Raw genomic sequence first — 15765 nt, forward strand, 5'->3', positions numbered from 1 at the left:
TGCAAGAGCCGCAGTTTGCAACCTGTTTTTAATTAGTAAGTTATGGTATGTTATGCAAGTGTTGCATTGCTCCCGTGTAAATGTGCAAAAATTGCATCGAGTTTTTGCGGTGTTTGTTTGGGCCTCGAGTTGGGAGAGGTGCAGTCGGACAAATTTGTTCCGGCAGGTGAAGCATGGGGGGCTTGGTCTGGGTCATTTGTTTGTGCGACAGGTTGTCAACCGGTTTATGTTTTTTAGGGATGCCAGTGATCCATTCCTGCGCACAGTGTGCCAACAGAGACTTGGTCGAGCGTTGCCTGATTTCGTAGTGTATACTCAATGTATGCCTGGTTCTCTGTTTGGCTTCTTTAGGGAAATTGTTTTGAGTGTGAAATTCTTAAGCGCACGTTTTTCGAAAGAGTATTTAAGTAATGTTAACAGGAGAACATTATACAAGGATGTTTGTGAAGTGGTGTTCCCGGAGCCCTTGTACCGAGCTTTATACTATGGAGGCACAGGAAGTAATGTACTAAAACGCGTAAAGAAAATGCAAGTTGCTCCGGGAGCTAAAACGTTTTTCTTTATGCTGCATACCGGTACTTTGAGTGTAAAATCATTTATGGAGGAGAAGGGTATGTTCCTACCGTGGGGGGCCCAATGTCTCATCTGCAAACAACCAGAGACAATAGATCACGTGTTTTTGCATTGCTGGGAGGGGGTATATTTGTGGGATGTTCTGCAAAGGACAATAAAAAAACAGTTGCCGCTTGATTCCCATGGCATTAGGTACTTGCCATTGGATAACCACGATGATATGCCGTTAGACCAGGTTATGTTAATGTGCCTCCACAGTATATGGCGCGCACGAATGGCTGGTTATCACTGCGATCCAGATGCACGGCCAGCCCGCATGTATTTCCGTGAAAGTGTGCAGCGATGGCTCGACGTGCTTAAATTGCAACCATGTGCTCCTGAGTGGCTGTCAAAGCTGGAACCTTTGACGGTGCTCAAGGAATTTTAAACGTGACAATGCCTGCCCCTCAGTGGGTGTTAGGCAACGCTAGCTACCTTTGTGTACATATATTATTCCTTTTTTTCCTGTTGTTTTGAGTTCCAGTGCGGTGTAAAAAAAAAAAAAAATGGGGGTATAGCTCAGTGGTAGAGCATTCGACTGCAGATCGAGAGGTCCCCGTTTCAAACCCGGGTGCCCCCATCGAGATTGTTTTATTCTTCTGCTAACGCTGTTTGTGTTCTTTATAGTAGCAGCTCGAGCCCGTGTTCTATGTGCTGGGGGTATAGCTCAGTACATTCTACTTCCGGCCACCGGCGTGTACGGACGCAGAATGATGAGCTCCGGCGGAGCGGCGATTGCGGCCCAGGCTGGCCGCGGTAACAGGCTTGAGGAAAACGACGATAAGGAATATCAGATTATTTTGCCGCATCTGCCCACCGGACGTGTTGTTTTCAACACAGTTTTTTTGCACGGTGACGTACGAGTGCGACCCTTCAGGGTTGAAGATTTCCGGGACTCCCTGGCCAAGATTGGTACGCTCCCAGACGTGGTGGCCTTGGGGGCTTACCAAATAAACCATGTCTGGGCGGTGACTTTGAACAGCACGGAAGCAACCAAGCGGCTGCTAGCATTCAAGGAGCGTCAAGTGAAAGGTCGACGGTGTATCGTCATTGACCCGGAGGACCAACAGGTGAAGCTACGGCTCCACTGGATGTTGCACGGCGTGGCGGATGAAGATATCCGAACAGCTTTTGCGGCGTTCGGCGAGGTGACGGAAGTGACCCGTGAGCGGTGGCGAGTCCAGGGAGTGCACGAAAAGGGCTCAACAACGAGAACCGTGCTTCTGAAGTTGAAGCCTGGGATGAAGATAGAAGACCTGCCTCACCAGATAAGAGTAGCAGGGGAGTTGGCCCTTGTTGTGGTGCCTGGGCGGCCCATGCAGTGCCTGCGCTGCCGCGGGACCGGTCATGTGCGCCGGGAATGTAAGATTCCGCGGTGTGCGACATGTAAGCGGTTTGGCCACTCGGAGGAAGACTGCGTACGAACGTATGCAGTGGCCACTGCACCAACAGCGAGGGCGGACATGACGGAACACCGAATGGATGTCGCAGAGACGGAGGATGCCGCAAAAGGGGTCGGAGAGGACGAGAGGGTGACAGCAACGACAGGCATGTTAGTGCCCCCGGGGGGTGGTGACGAGAGGCTCGGTGGACCAGACAGGGAAGTGGCACTGCCAAGCAACGGACCGTCGGAAGAAGAAAAGGTGAGCGATGCCGAGAGCTCAAAAATTGAACTTCCGGAGTCTGCGGGCAGAAGGGGGACCCTCGAAGGGAGCAGCGGCCGAGCGACCAACGTCCAGGGCCCTGCGAAGCGTGCCCACGACGGGAGCGCCAGTGAGACGAATGAGGCAGATACAGCTAGCAACGACGAGCCGCCGATAAAAACGCCAATAGGGAGGAGGGCGACCTTCAAACCAAGACCGAATGTCTCGACGGACAGGAGAGCTGCCGAAAAGCCGCCCCCGTCACAAGGTCTGCCAGTCCAACCTCATGGCTCTGGCGTCAACGAAAGCGTCTAGCGCCATGCTAGACGTGAAGGGTAAGCACCATTCTCTTGGCCTCTTTTCACTCTAAGAAAATGGCTTATGTACTGTCACTAAAGGTTGCGACCCTTAACGTGAGAGGTCTAGCAGCAAAAAGGAAGCAGAGCCAAGTCCTGCGCCTTTTAAATGAAAATGACATCGATATACTTGGAGTTCAAGAGACAAAAGTCGAGGGTGAACAAGAGACCGAGAGCATGGTGCAACGTTTCACGTCGCGGTTTTACGCAGTTGTCAGCCATGCAGTCGGCACATCTGCTGGATGCGTCCTGTTTGTGAAGAAGTTGCCGGGTCTTGTAGTGCAGTCGCATGCTTCTCTTCCGTCGGGTCGGGGCGTGGTCCTCGATTTTAGTTTTTGCTCGGCTGAGTGGCGTGCTGTTTGTATATATGCACCTACGGTAGTTGATGAGAGGGCTGCTTTGTTTGATTTTGTTGAAGATTATTTAAACACGGATAAGCAACTTGTCTTTCTGGGAGATTTCAATTGTGTACTGAGCTCCGGTGACAAAACTAGCCATCGTACATTTAGGGATCGTAGCACAGAGGTACTTTCGCGCTTGATTGACGAGTTTGCACTGGAAGACGTTGCAGAGTGTCTCACGAGCGAGCGACGGGTTCAGTATACGCATTTTCAGGGTGCTAGCCACGCCCGCCTTGACAGAATTTATGTGGCCGCAGAACTGGCTCCAAAATGTCAGGATTATTATGTTTTGGCGGTAACGTACTCAGATCACTGCATGGTTCAGTGTACAATTGGAACAAGAAAGAGAGGTAGCGGTTTTAGTTGGGAATTGTGGAAGTTAAATAATAAACTGCTGAATGACGAGCAATTCACCAGACTAGTAGAAGAAGAAATTGGTAGGATTTGTCAGGAGGACAGCCACGAACTGGGTCAAGAATGGGAACTGTGTAAGCAACAAATAAAAATCAAAGCTATAGAAAAGGCCAGCTGCATAAGGTTTCAAGAAAAACAAAATGAAATGCATTTAAGATCTTTGCTAGATAAATTGTTAGGCCTGGAGTGTAACACGCCAGGGTTATACATGGACGATATTAGAAAAATAAAACAAAGACTTCAACTGAATGACGAAGACCGTTATCGCGGAGCACTGGTGCGTGCGAGAGCGGAAAAACTTGCCATGGATGAGACTCCGACAAAAAGATCGTTGGGAATAGAAAAAGCAAATGCAAGGCGAAATCACGTGGCAGAGGTAGATTGGGCAGGACGCACAGAGACCGATAACGAAGGAATCGCGAAAGCTTTCCGGGAGTATTATGAAGAGCTATTTTCGTCCCGAGAGGTTAATTTGGACCGTTTCAAAGAATCCTTTCTTGACGTGATGACAAAAATTGATGACGAACAAAAAGAAAGACTGGAGCGGCCAATAAGCGAAAAAGAAGTGCAGCAGGCAATAGAAAATTTAAACCCAGGGAAATCACCCGGGCCTGATGGCCTGAGTGCGGCTTTTTATAAAGCGTTCAAGGAACAGCTATCTCCTTTGTTGTGTGCCTTATTTAATGAAGCGTATGAACTGAAGGCACTGCCTGCGTCTTTCGGATCGTCGCACACAGTACTTATTCCGAAAACTGACCAACCAGATAAGCTTAGGCAGTTGTCGTCTTACAGGCCCATTGCTCTGACAAACGTTGATTACAAGATTTATATGAAGGTGCTTGCTGGCAGACTACAAACGGTTATATGCGAACTAGTGGGCCCTCACCAAACGTGCGGTATCAAAGGGCGATCCATCTTTCAGAACATTCACAAAGCGAGAAGTGTGCTCGAATGCTGCGATGCAACTCATGCGTGTGTTGCTTTACTGCAGTTGGACTTGGAGAAAGCTTTTGATTGTGTGGCGCATGCTATTCTGTTCAGTATATTAGACCATGTTAATGTCGGCTCTGTTATTCGAGAGGGAGTGGCCTTGGCGTACCGTAACTGCACTACGAGATTAATTGTCAATAAGTCACTGGGGGCCCCCATCAACGTACGACGTTCGGTGCGCCAAGGTTGCCCCCTCAGCCCTCTTTTGTTCGGCATTTATATTGAAACATTGTGTTTAAGCATCCTACAAAACAATGGCATTGATGGTTTTCGACTGCAGGAGTCAGAAGTCAAATTGCTGGCTTACGCAGACGACGTTGCGGTTTTTTGTGTGAATAAGGAGAGTATAAAGAGGACAGTGGAGGTGGTAAAACATTTTAGCAAAGTCACAGGGAGTAAAGTTAACTGGGGTAAGTGCCTGGGATTTTGGCACGGAGACTGGCAGCTGACCCCCGACACTTTCGCTAATGTGCCGTGGGTTACAACGCCTGCAAAGTACTTGGGTGTGCCCTTGGAATTTTACAAGGAAAGCGAGCCTTACTGGCTAGAGCAGGTCAGAGAAACCCGTGAAAAAGCGGAGAAATGGAAAAGCGCTCAATTATCAATATTTGCAAGAGCCGCAGTTTGCAACCTGTTTTTAATTAGTAAGTTATGGTATGTAATGCAAGTGTTGCATTGCTCCCGTGTAAATGTGCAAAAATTGCATCGAGTTTTTGCGGTGTTTGTTTGGGCCTCGAGTTGGGAGAGGTGCAGTCGGACAAATTTGTTCCGGCAGGTGAAGCATGGAGGGCTTGGTCTGGGTCATTTGTTTGTGCGACAGATTGTCAACCGGTTTATGTTTTTTAGGGATGCCAGTGATCCATTCCTGCGCACAGTGTGTCAACAAAGACTTGGTCGAGCGTTGCCTGATTTCGTAGTTTATACGCAATGTATGCCGGGATCTCTTTTTGGATTCTTTAGGGAAATTGTTTTGAGCGTGAAATTCTTAAGCGCACGTTTTTCGAAAGAGTATTTAAGTAATGTTAACAGGAGAACATTATACAAGGATGTTTGTGAAGTGGTGTTCCCGGTGCCCTTGTACCGAGCTTTATACTATGGAGGCACAGGAAGTAATGTATTAAAACGGGTAAAGAAAATGCAAGTTGCTACGGGAGCTAAAACTTTTTTCTTTATGCTACATACCGGTACTTTGAGTGTAAAATCATTTATGGAGGAAAAGGGTATTTTCCTACCGTGGGGGGCCCAATGTCTCATCTGCAAACAGCCAGAGACAATAGATCACGTGTTTTTGCATTGCTGGGAGGGGGTATATTTGTGGGATGTTCTGCAAAGGACAATTAAAAAACAGTTGCCACTTGATTCCCATGGCATTAGGTATTTGCCATTGGATAACCACGATGATATGCCGTTAGACCAGGTTATGTTAATGTGCCTCCACAGTATATGGCGCGCACGAATGGCTGGTTATCACTGCGATCCAGATGCACGGCCAGGCCGCATGTATTTCCGTGAAAGTGTGCAGCGATGGCTCGACGTGCTTAAATTGCAACCATGTGCTCCTGAGTGGCTGTCAAAGCTGGAACCTTTGACGGTGCTCAAGGAATTTTAAAATGACAATGCCTGCCCCTCAGTGGGGGATAGGCAACGCGAACTAGCTTTGTGTACATATATTATTCCTTTGTTCCTGTTGTTTTTGTTTTCCAGTGCGTTGTATTTGTGTCAAAGTCAGGCAATAAAGAAAAAAAAAAAAAGGGGGTATAGCTCAGTGGTAGAGCATTCGACTGCAGATCGAAAGGTCCCCGTTTCAAACCCGGGTGCCCCCTTCGCGATTGTTTTATTCTTCTGCTAACGCTGTTTGTGTTCTTTATAGTAGCAGCTCGAGCCCTTGTTCTATGTGCTGGGGGTATAGCTCAGTGGTAGAGCATTCGACTGCAGATCGAGAGGTCCCCGTTTCAAACCCGGGTGCCCCCTTCGCGATTGTTTTATTCTTCTGCTAACGCTGTTTGTGTTCTTTATAGTAGCAGCTCGAGCCCTTGTTCTATGTGCTGGGGGTATAGCTCAGTGGTAGAGCATTCGACTGCAGATCGAGAGGTCCCCGTTTCAAACCCGGGTGCCCCCTTCGCGATTGTTTTATTCTTCTGCTAACGCTGTTTGTGTTCTTTATAGTAGCAGCTCGAGCCCTTGTTCTATGTGCTGGGGGTATAGCTCAGTGGTAGAGCACTCGACTGCAGATCGAGAGGTCCCCGTTTCAAACCCGGGTGCCCCCTTCGCGATTGTTTTATTCTTCTGCTAACGCTGTTTGTGTTCTTTATAGTAGCAGCTCGAGCCCTTGTTCTATGTGCTGGGGGTATAGCTCAGTGGTAGAGCACTCGACTGCAGATCGAGAGGTCCCCGTTTCAAACCCGGGTGCCCCCTTCGCGATTGTTTTATTCTTCTGCTAACGCTGTTTGTGTTCTTTATAGTAGCAGCTCGAGCCCTTGTTCTATGTGCTGGGGGTATAGCTCAGTGGTAGAGCATTCGACTGCAGATCGAGAGGTCCCCGTTTCAAACCCGGGTGCCCCCTTCGCGATTGTTTTATTCTTCTGCTAACGCTGTTTGTGTTCTTTATAGTAGCAGCTCGAGCCCTTGTTCTATGTGCTGGGGGTATAGCTCAGTGGTAGAGCATTCGACTGCAGATCGAGAGGTCCCCGTTTCAAACCCGGGTGCCCCCTTCGCGATTGTTTTATTCTTCTGCTAACGCTGTTTGTGTTCTTTATAGTAGCAGCTCGAGCCCTTGTTCTATGTGCTGGGGGTATAGCTCAGTGGTAGAGCACTCGACTGCAGATCGAGAGGTCCCCGTTTCAAACCCGGGTGCCCCCTTCGCGATTGTTTTATTCTTCTGCTAACGCTGTTTGTGTTCTTTATAGTAGCAGCTCGAGCCCTTGTTCTATGTGCTGGGGGTATAGCTCAGTGGTCATTCTACTTCCGGACACCGTAGTGAACGGTCGCAGAATCATGTGCTCCAGCGGAGCGGCGATAGCGGCCATTTCCAGCCGCGGAAACAGGCTTGAGGACATGGATGATAGTGAATATCAGATTATTCTGCCAACTTTGCCCACCGGACGCGTTGTTTTTAACACGCTTTTTTTGCACGGCGATGTGCGAGTCAGGCCATACAGGGTCGAGGATTTCCGCGACGCCCTTGCCAACGCTGGTGCGCTCCCCGACGTTGTGGCGTTGGGGGCGTATCAGATCAACCATGTTTGGGCGGTCACGTTAAGCAGCACAGAAGCAACGAAGAAACTGGCGGCTTTCAAGGAGCTCGAAGTTAAGGGACGCCGTTGCCTCATTATCGATCCCGAGGACCAACAGGTGAAGCTGCGACTTCACTGGATGTTGTACGGTGTGGCAGACGACGACATCCGGACGGCTTTTGCGGCTTTTGGAAAGGTGACCGAGGTGACCCGGGAGAGGTGGAGAGTTCAAGGCGTCAGGGAGAAGGGGTCCACCACGAGGACTGTGCTCCTGAAATTGAAACCCGGCATTAAGGTCGATGACTTACCTCACCAGCTGCGAGTGGCCGGAGAGCTGGCCCTTGTAGTGGTGCCTGGGCGAGCGATGCAGTGCCTGCGCTGCCGTGGTACCGGTCACGTTCGACGAGAATGTAAGGTGCCGCGTTGTCCAAAGTGTAGACGCTACGGTCATGACGAGGCTGCCTGTGTGCTTTCGTACGCTTCGGCAGCGGGACATGGAACTGCGGAACGGTCGGCGGAGCTCACCATGGACGTGGTCGAGGCGGAGGAGGCGGCGAAGGGTGCCGGAGAGGTGCGAACGCAGACACGGGAGACGGATTCGTCGGTGGACTCGGCAGAAAGCGGCAATGCTGCGAGGGATGTGCGGAGAGCGGACTCTGCACCTGAGCTCCCTAGCGATGAGGAAGGCACGTTACTTGAGCCTTCAAACGGCATGGAACAGGATAATGGGGAGGAGCACTCGGACACCAGCGGTGTTCGTAAGACAGGCGTCCCAGCCCCAGCCAAGCGATCCCACACACAGTCCGAACCCGAAGGTAACCAGGCGTCAGCCCCCAGCGTCGACGAGCCACCAGCAAAAACGGGGCAATCCCGGCGGTCCACGCTACGTCCGCGGCCAAACATTTCATCAGAGAGACGGGTAGCGGATAAAGTGCCCCCGCTGCCGGGTCAGCCGCTCGCACCGGACGGGGATGGATCCAACGACGGCGTCTAGCAACGCGCTAGACGGGAAAGGTAAGCACCATGCTTTCGGTCTCTTCACCCTTGATGAAAATGGCGCCCGAAACCACCTTAAGAGTAGCCACGTTAAATGTCAGGGGATTGGCAGGCAAAAAGAAGCAGAGCCAGGTGCATCGGCTCTTAATTGACCACGATATTGACGTGCTTGCCGTGCAAGAAACTAAGGTTGACGGGGAGGAAGAGACCGGGAGCATGGTGCGACGTTTCACGGCTAGATTTTACGCCATTGTTAGCCACGCAGTTGGGACATCGGCCGGGTGTGTATTGTTTGTCAAAAAGCTGCCTGGTCTGGTTGTAAAGGGCTACTCCTCATGCTCTTCTGGAAGGTGTATAATGGCTGATTGTGTATACAGCGGTGTTGAGTGGCGCATTATTTGTGTGTACGCTCCTAACTGTGTGGAGGAAAGAACAGTGTTTTTCGAGAATGTTATGGAACAGTTAAGTACGGAAAGGCAGGTAGTACTGCTGGGCGATTTTAACTGTGTACTGAATGCTCGAGACAAAACCAGCACACGCGGATTCAGAGACAAGAGCACTGAAATGTTATGCCAGTTAACAAGCGAATGGAACATGGAGGATGTGGCTGATTGCTTGGAAGGACCGCGTGCCGTTCAGTACACGCACTTCCAAGGTTCTAGCCACGCGCGTCTGGACAGAATTTACGCGTCGCTGGATTTGATTCATTCATGCAATGAATACCGAGTTGTGCCTATGACATTCACGGATCACTGTTTGGTGCAATGCTTATTCGGCACCAAAAAACGAAGCAATGCATTTAGCTGGGAGTTATGGAAATTTAACAATAAATTGCTTAAGGATGATGCCTTTAGACGCGTGGTATTGAATGAATTGATTAAAGTGAGGCCAGGGACTTTGCTCGAAATCTGGAAACAGTGGGAGTTGTGCAAGGAACAGATTAAAATTAAAGCCATTGACAGATCAAGTTGCCTGGTGTACGAGAAGAAAATTACAGAAACCCAGCTTAAGGCTTTGCTTGCAAAACTACACGAACAGGAATGTAAGGCACCCGGCAGATGGATAGAGGATATTCGAAAAATAAAAGAACAGATTAACTTGATAGAAGAAGACAGATACCAAGGAGCGTTAGTGCGTGCAAGAGCGGAAAAATTGGCCATGGATGAGACGCCGACAAAAAGATCGTTGGGAATAGAAAAAGCAAATGCAAGGCGAAATCACGTGGCAGAGGTAGATTGGGCAGGACGCACAGAAACCGATAACGAAGGAATCGCGAAAGCTTTCCGGGAGTATTATGAAGAGCTATTTTCGCCCCGAGAGGTTAATTTGGACCGTTTTAAAGAATCCTTTCTTGACGCGATGCCAAAAATTGATGACGAACAAAAAGAAAGACTGGAGCGGCCAATAAGCGAAAAAGAAGTGCAGCAGGCAATAGAAAATTTAAACCCTGGGAAATCACCCGGGCCTGATGGCCTGAGTGCGGCTTTTTATAAAGCGTTCAAGCAACAGCTATCTCCTTTGTTGTGTGCCTTATTTAATGAAGCGTATGAGCTGAAGGCACTGCCTGCGTCTTTCGGATCGTCGCACACAGAACTTATTCCGAAAACTGACCAACCAAATAAGCTTAGGCAGTTGTCGTCTTACAGGCCCATTGCTCTGACAAACGTTGATTACAAGATTTATATGAAGGTGCTTGCTGGCAGACTACAAACGGTTATATGCGAACTAGTGGGCCCTCACCAAACGTGCGGTATCAAAGGGCGATCCATCTTTCAGAACATTCACAAAGCGAGAAGTGTGCTCGAATGCTGCGATGCAACTCATGCGTGTGTTGCTTTACTGCAGTTGGACTTGGAGAAAGCTTTTGATTGTGTGGCGCATACTATTCTGTTCAGTATATTAGACCATGTTAATGTCGGCTCTGTTATTGGAGAGGGAGTGGCCTTGGCGTACCGTAACTGCACTACGAGATTAATTGTCAATAAGTCACTGGGGGCCCCCATCAACGTACGACGTTCGGTGCGCCAAGGGTGCCCCCTCAGCCCTCTTTTGTTCGGCATTTATATTGAAACATTGTGTTTAAGCATCCTACAAAACAATGACATTGATGGTTTTCGACTGCAGGAGTCAGAAGTCAAATTGCTGGCTTACGCAGACGACGTTGCGGTTTTTTGTGTAAATAAGGAGAGTATAAAGAGGACAGTGGATGTGGTAAAACATTTTAGCAAAGTCACAGGGAGTAAAGTTAACTGGGGTAAGTGCCTGGGATTTTGGCACGGAGAATGGCAGCTGACCCCCGACACTTTCGCTAATGTGTCGTGGGTTACAACGCCTGCAAAGTACTTGGGTGTGCCCATGGAATTTTACAAGGAAAGCGAGCCATACTGGCTAGAGCAGGTCAGAGAAACCCGTGAAAAAGCGGAGAAATGGAAAAGCGCTCAATTATCAATATTTGCAAGAGCCGCAGTTTGTAACCTGTTTTTAATTAGTAAGTTATGGTATGTTATGCAAGTGTTGCATTGCTCCCGTGTAAATGTGCAAAAATTGCATCGAGTTTTTGCGGTGTTTGTTTGGGCCTCGAGTTGGGAGAGGTGCAGTCGGACAAATTTGTTCCGGCAGGTGAAGCATGGAGGGCTTGGTCTGGGTCATTTGTTTGTGCGACAGATTGTCAACCGGTTTATGTTTTTTAGGGATGCCAGTGATCCATTCCTGCGCACAGTGTGTCAACAAAGACTTGGTCGAGCGTTGCCTGATTTCGTAGTTTATACGCAATGTATGCCGGGATCTCTTTTTGGATTCTTTAGGGAAATTGTTTTGAGCGTGAAATTCTTAAGCGCACGTTTTTCGAAAGAGTATTTAAGTAATGTTAACAGGAGAACATTATACAAGGATGTTTGTGAAGTGGTGTTCCAGGTGCCCTTGTACCGAGCTTTATACTATGGAGGCACAGGAAGTAATGTATTAAAACGCGTAAAGAAAATGCAAGTTGCTACGGGAGCTAAAACTTTTTTCTTTATGCTACATACCGGTACTGTGAGTGTAAAATCATTTATGGAGGAAAAGGGTATTTTCCTACCGTGGGGGGCCCAATGTCTCATCTGCAAACAGCCAGAGACAATAGATCACGTGTTTTTGCATTGCTGGGAGGGGGTATATTTGTGGGATGTTCTGCAAAGGACAATTAAAAAACAGTTGCCACTTGATTCCCATGGCATTAGGTATTTGCCATTGGATAACCACGATGATATGCCGTTAGACCAGGTTATGTTAATGTGCCTCCACAGTATATGGCGCGCACGAATGGCTGGTTATCACTGCGATCCAGATGCACGGCCAGCCCGCATGTATTTCCGTGAAAGTGTGCAGCGATGGTTCGACGTGCTTAAATTGCAACCATGTGCTCCTGAGTGGCTGTCAAAGCTGGAACCTTTGACGGTGCTCAAGGAATTTTAAAATGACAATGCCTGCCCCTCAGTGGGGGATAGGCAACGCGAACTAGCTTTGTGTACATATATTATTCCTTTGTTACTGTTGTTTTGTTTTCCAGTGCGTTGTATTTGTGTCAAAGTCAGGCAATAAAGAAAAAAAAAGGGTATAGCTCAGTGGTAGAGCATTCGACTGCAGATCGAGAGGTCCCCGTTTCAAACCCGGGTGCCCCCTTCGCGATTGTTTTATTCTTCTGCTAACGCTGTTTGTGTTCTTTATAGTAGCAGCTCGAGCCCTTGTTCTATGTGCTGGGGGTATAGCTCAGTGGTAGAGCACTCGACTGCAGATCGAGAGGTCCCCGTTTCAAACCCGGGTGCCCCCTTCGCGATTGTTTTATTCTTCTGCTAACGCTGTTTGTGTTCTTTATAGTAGCAGCTCGAGCCCTTGTTCTATGTGCTGGGGGTATAGCTCAGTGGTAGAGCACTCGACTGCAGATCGAGAGGTCCCCGTTTCAAACCCGGGTGCCCCCTTCGCGATTGTTTTATTCTTCTGCTAACGCTGTTTGTGTTCTTTATAGTAGCAGCTCGAGCCCTTGTTCTATGTGCTGGGGGTATAGCTCAGTGGTAGAGCATTCGACTGCAGATCGAGAGGTCCCCGTTTCAAACCCGGGTGCCCCCTTCGCGATTGTTTTATTCTTCTGCTAACGCTGTTTGTGTTCTTTATAGTAGCAGCTCGAGCCCTTGTTCTATGTGCTGGGGGTATAGCTCAGTGGATTCTGCTTCCGGCCACGCCAGTGAACGGACGCAGGATGCAGGGCTCCTCAGGAGCGGCTTCAGCGGCCATGTCAGGCCGCGGTAACAGGACTGCTGAACAGGACAACACTTACCAGGTCGTTTTGCCTGCACTTCCAACAGGTCGGTTTGTTTTGAATACCGTTTTTTTGCACGCCGATATCAGGGCCCGCCCGTACCGGGTGGAAGATTTCCGGGATGCTTTAGCACAACACTCGCTAATCCCCGATGTTATCGCTATGGGGGCGTATCGGATGAGCCACGTCTGGGCCGTCACTCTCAAGGATACTGAAGCCGTCAACAAGATTGTCAGTGTAGGTGAGCTGTCTGTGAAAAACGGTCGCTGTTTGGTGATTGACCCGGCGAACCAGGACGTGCGACTCAAGCTTCACTGGCTACTACACAACGTGCCAGATGAAGATGTTCGTGCTGCATTTGCGCCTTACGGAAAGGTGTCGGAAGTTTCCCGGGAGCGTTGGCGTGTTAAAGGTATGCTAGAAAAGGGCTCTACAACTAGACTCGTAACGCTGAAGCTGAAAGCTGGCATGAAGCTCGACGACCTGCCGCATCAGTTGAATGTTAGCGGCGAGCTCGCGCTCGTCATTGTGCCAGGCAGACCCCCGTTGTGCCTACGCTGCCGGGGTACGGGTCACATCCGCAAAGAGTGCCGGGTTCCTCGCTGCGGAACCTGTCGACGGTTCGGGCATGAAGACAGCCAGTGTGCACGAACCTACGTTAGCATTGCCGGACCTGGGACCAGCGAAGACTCGTCCGAGTTAATTATGGACGAGGCGGATGCGGAGGAGGCTGCTGACATTAGAGGCCAGTCAACGAAACAGGACGCGCCTTCCATGACGGTTTTAACAAAGAATAAGGTGACGGTCTCAAATGAAATGAATGAAACTCGGCATGTCTTGAACGTACCATCCCAGGACCATGAAAGCGCATCAAAGGAAGTGTCAGAAGACGTAGCCAAATTTTCCGACGCTGAGGATCATCTCAGTACTGAGCCTTCCTTTACTGATGCCATGGAGGTTGGGCCGGAGACAGCAGCCTTAATTGCCGCGAAACGTCCGCATGAGGAAAGCGTGGAGGAGACTCAGCTGCCAGGCGGTGTTTGTGGTGAGCCGCCGCCGAAAACTTCTGGCATCCGAAGAGCCACGTTAAGACCGAAGCCGAACTTCTCGGCCGACACGCGGCAGGCGGGGAAACCGCCTCCGTAGTTTTTGTGGTGCCCTGAACGATTTGTGGGTCGGCTGCCTACCGACCAGCGTCAGGAACCTTCTGCAACCAAGTGGTGCGTGTGTGAGCAAAAATGAAACAATGTGCTTGGACTTCGTTTGAATGCATCCCGACATTCTGCTGGGAGGACATTACATGCATACATACGCCGCTGTTCGTCAGAAGCAGAAGCCATGCAACCATGAAGGCAGGCACCATGCGGGTACGGGCGTCTCTCTCTAATACATGACTCTCAAGCTTAATTCGCCGGTACATGTAGCTACTTTGAATGTCAGAGGACTGGGAGCGAGAAGGCGACAATGCCAACTCAGTCGCCTCCTTTTGGATAATGATATAGATATAGCAGCTGTGCAAGAGTCAAAGATTGAGAGCCAAGAAAGCACTGACCGTATGGTGGCTTCTTTTCAAACAAACTTTTATGTGTGTGTATGCCATTCTGTTGGTGTATCGGGTGGATGCCTTTTATTTATACGCAACACGCTGGGAGTAAGCGTAGAGTCCGTTTTTGCCTGTCCAAGCGGTCGGCTTTTGGTTACCGATTTTACCTACTCTAATTTATGCTGGCGTGTTGTGTGTGTGTATGCTCCCAATTCAGGATGTGAGCGTGAATTGTTTTTTGAGTCTATTGAGGTGTGGCTGAAGACTGACAAAATCTTGCTTGTACTTGGTGACTACAACTGTGTGTGCGCAGCTGTGGACCGAGCGGCGAAGTGTAAACCTCGAAGAGACAGAAGCTCCGAGCTGTTGAATGCACTTGTGCATGCGTATGGCCTTGAGGATGTTGGTAGTGTGTTCTCCACTGGAAACCAGCCAGAGTTCACGCACTTTCAGCGTGACAGCCATGCTAGATTGGACAGGGTGTATGCCTCGGTAGATCTTGTTTCCCTATGTACTGCATATGAGGTCAAACCTGTGTCTTTCAGCGATCATTGTCTCGTGAGTGCAGTGTTTGGTCGCAAAGGAAAGAAATCGCGCTTTAACTGGTACCTATGGAAAATGAATGCCAAACTTCTTGCCGATGAAGAGTTCCTTACGGAAGTTAAGACCGAGTTTGAAAATCGTCTTGCTATGCGACCAGTAAGTTTTGCAGAGGAATGGGACAGCTTCAAAGAGTGGGTCAAATTGAAATCCATAGAAAAGAGCAGTAAGGTGCGGCATAAAGAGAAAGAAAAAGAAAAAGAACTGTATGAACAACTCCAGTTTTTTTTGAGCATGGAAAGTTCAGTGCCAGGGCATTTCGCCAGTAAAATACGAGAGATAAAAAGTGAGTTGGAAACAATCGACAGCGAAAGATACACAGCGGCTGTCATACGTGCAAGGGCTGAAAAACTTTGGGCTGGAGAAGTTCCGACAAAACGAGCGCTAGCAGACGAGAAAAGATACGCCTGCCAGAAAGAAATAAGGAGTATAAGGTATGCCGGCCATATCACAGAAGACGCTAAAGATATTCAGCGTGCGGTAGCAGAGCACTTCGAAGAACTGCTTAGCGCTAAGCCTCAGACTGTAGGCGGCTTTCAAACAGATTTTCTGAGACTGATGCCTGCACTGGATGACGAAAGTAAAGCGCGCCTAGAAACACCGATAACGTTGCAGGAGATAGTATCTGCAATAGATGACCTGACAACTGGGAAGGCCCCTGGGCCGGATGGCCTAAGCGCTGC

General features: G+C 49.2%; 13 non-coding genes across 13 annotated transcripts; all 13 read left to right on the plus strand.

The window, feature by feature from the left end:
* Window positions 1-1120: 1120 nt before the first annotated feature.
* On the plus strand, window positions 1121-1192 carry TRNAC-GCA (transfer RNA cysteine (anticodon GCA)). The gene has a single exon. It is a non-coding gene; the product is annotated as a tRNA-Cys (tRNA).
* A 4975-nt stretch (window positions 1193-6167) lies between these two features.
* TRNAC-GCA (transfer RNA cysteine (anticodon GCA)) lies at window positions 6168-6239 on the plus strand. The gene has a single exon. It is a non-coding gene; the product is annotated as a tRNA-Cys (tRNA).
* Window positions 6240-6315: 76 nt separating this feature from the next.
* Window positions 6316-6387, plus strand: TRNAC-GCA (transfer RNA cysteine (anticodon GCA)). Its single transcript has one exon. It is a non-coding gene; the product is annotated as a tRNA-Cys (tRNA).
* Window positions 6388-6463: 76 nt separating this feature from the next.
* On the plus strand, window positions 6464-6535 carry TRNAC-GCA (transfer RNA cysteine (anticodon GCA)). The gene has a single exon. It is a non-coding gene; the product is annotated as a tRNA-Cys (tRNA).
* Window positions 6536-6611: 76 nt separating this feature from the next.
* Window positions 6612-6683, plus strand: TRNAC-GCA (transfer RNA cysteine (anticodon GCA)). The gene has a single exon. It is a non-coding gene; the product is annotated as a tRNA-Cys (tRNA).
* Window positions 6684-6759: 76 nt separating this feature from the next.
* TRNAC-GCA (transfer RNA cysteine (anticodon GCA)) lies at window positions 6760-6831 on the plus strand. Its single transcript has one exon. It is a non-coding gene; the product is annotated as a tRNA-Cys (tRNA).
* Window positions 6832-6907: 76 nt separating this feature from the next.
* Window positions 6908-6979, plus strand: TRNAC-GCA (transfer RNA cysteine (anticodon GCA)). The gene has a single exon. It is a non-coding gene; the product is annotated as a tRNA-Cys (tRNA).
* Window positions 6980-7055: 76 nt separating this feature from the next.
* On the plus strand, window positions 7056-7127 carry TRNAC-GCA (transfer RNA cysteine (anticodon GCA)). Its single transcript has one exon. It is a non-coding gene; the product is annotated as a tRNA-Cys (tRNA).
* A 76-nt stretch (window positions 7128-7203) lies between these two features.
* Window positions 7204-7275, plus strand: TRNAC-GCA (transfer RNA cysteine (anticodon GCA)). Its single transcript has one exon. It is a non-coding gene; the product is annotated as a tRNA-Cys (tRNA).
* Window positions 7276-12233: 4958 nt separating this feature from the next.
* Window positions 12234-12305, plus strand: TRNAC-GCA (transfer RNA cysteine (anticodon GCA)). Its single transcript has one exon. It is a non-coding gene; the product is annotated as a tRNA-Cys (tRNA).
* Window positions 12306-12381: 76 nt separating this feature from the next.
* On the plus strand, window positions 12382-12453 carry TRNAC-GCA (transfer RNA cysteine (anticodon GCA)). The gene has a single exon. It is a non-coding gene; the product is annotated as a tRNA-Cys (tRNA).
* A 76-nt stretch (window positions 12454-12529) lies between these two features.
* Window positions 12530-12601, plus strand: TRNAC-GCA (transfer RNA cysteine (anticodon GCA)). The gene has a single exon. It is a non-coding gene; the product is annotated as a tRNA-Cys (tRNA).
* A 76-nt stretch (window positions 12602-12677) lies between these two features.
* TRNAC-GCA (transfer RNA cysteine (anticodon GCA)) lies at window positions 12678-12749 on the plus strand. The gene has a single exon. It is a non-coding gene; the product is annotated as a tRNA-Cys (tRNA).
* Window positions 12750-15765: the final 3016 nt, after the last annotated feature.

The sequence above is a fragment of the Amblyomma maculatum genome, chromosome 1, assembly GCF_055883805.1.
Source record: "Amblyomma maculatum isolate TAMU_Amacu chromosome 1, ASM5588380v1, whole genome shotgun sequence".
In the NCBI taxonomy this organism is placed as follows: Eukaryota; Metazoa; Arthropoda; class Arachnida; order Ixodida; family Ixodidae; genus Amblyomma; species Amblyomma maculatum.